Raw genomic sequence first — 1,825 nt, 5'->3', positions numbered from 1 at the left:
GGTTAGCAGTCAAGTGTCTTAGGCATTACGCTACCAGAGCTCCTTTTTGGTCATTTGGGACCCAACAATCTGTTTAATCATCTTCCAGGTGATTCTGACACATGCTAGTTGTTTGAGGTCCACTGGCCCAGGAGCAATTTTTCAGATATGTATGTTTCTAAGAGTTGTTAACAGCCAACACTGACTACAGCTAAGACATGGGTGCACCACTGGTCAAGGCCTTTCCCAGTCTCCACTACAGTTAGGTGCCTGCTCTTCTCTTTTTATATTTATTCAGAAATTTCCACTCTGGGTCATAAAAACCTCTGAAGGCAGAGGAGACAAGATATTCCATAATTCTGAGATTGATAATGACCTTAAAAAAATTATAGCACAGACAAGAAGAAGGAAAGCTCTGGGAGGAGGTACCTTTTTAAATCTCAGGTGTCAAAATTTTGCAACAACAACAATAAAAAAATGTAGATTATACAGCTATGTGAACCCAATGGTCAGAGAAGTTTCTATCACAGTATAGCCCAGCCCCACTTAGGTATCTGTTAAATATAAAACAAAGTTGAAACACTTGTACCAAAGGTGCTTTCAGATTGAGATGTATGGCTAGAGGGACACTGCCAAGATCCATATGCCCTTTGAGGAGAACTTGGAAGTAGCAACCATGTCTATTGGGAAATTTATAGTCTGGGATAGGAATCTTCCCATTCATAGATAAGGAAATCTATTAATACACAAAACCTCAGAACAAATCTTATCAACAATTCTATAACATAAGAAAGGAAATATTTCTTTGCAGATTCAGGAAAGCAACTCTCTGAAAATTATTATAGAGAACAGAAAACATTTTTGAGCATAACTATGTAGTGTCTTCAAACAATAGAGAGAAACATTGCCTTACTTTATAAAAACTTGGAAATTTTCCTGAATATGAATCACAACTGGGGACTCCAACTATTGAACTGTTCTACAAAGCAATTGGACAAAATTCAATCTATCACCAGAGTCCTGTCAAGAACCATCCCTAGAGGGCAAGTACAATGGAAATAATGGCTACACCATTCACCTACAGGGAGCTCTGGTAGCGTAGTGCCTAAGGCACTTGACTGTTAATCAGAAGGTTGGTGGTTCAAACCCACCAGCCACTCCTCAGAAGGAAGATGGGGTAATCTACTTCCGTAGTGATATTGCCTCAGAAATCCAAGGAGGGGTCGCTATGAGTCAGGTCAGACTTGACAGCACATAACAACAACAACAACATGTGCAGGGTGCTCCATTCTAGTAAAATGTAATCTGGCAGATGAGCCAATGGAAGTAATTTCCTTACCCCTGATCACGAGTCTTTGATTAGGATTTGCTTTTACATTCTGAAATCCAGTTGTCTTAGTTTTCTAAAGTGGTGTAAGGACTAAGGCATTTGACTGCTAACCAGAAGGCTGGCAGTTCAAACCCATCAGCCACTCTTTGGAAGGAAGATTGGGCAATCAACTTTCGTAGAGAGACCATCTTGTAAACCCAAGGAGGAGTCACTATGAGTTGAATCAACTCGACAGCAGTGAGTTAGTTTTTTGGTTTACTATTTTAAATCACAAAAAAACCAGTGGCTTTAAAGAACATAAATTATTTATTTATTTATTTTACTTTTTATTGTGATGTGGGTGAAAATTTACACCACAAATTGATTTTCCATTCAACAATTCATACGTATGTTTTTGTAACATTGATTGTGATCTCCACATAGTAACAACATTCTTTCCCATCCCTTTCTGATTTCCTGAGGTTTACCCTGAGCAAATGCTGACATTTCTATCTCATAAGGTTGATTGTTCTAAGG

This window comes from Orycteropus afer, unplaced genomic scaffold (genome assembly GCF_000298275.1).
Source record: "Orycteropus afer afer isolate SDZICR_OR568_19922 unplaced genomic scaffold, OryAfe1.0 scaffold00008, whole genome shotgun sequence".
Lineage (NCBI taxonomy): Eukaryota > Metazoa > Chordata > Mammalia > Tubulidentata > Orycteropodidae > Orycteropus > Orycteropus afer.
The sequence above is the reverse complement of the archived record's forward strand: the minus strand, read 5'-3'. Positions refer to the sequence as shown.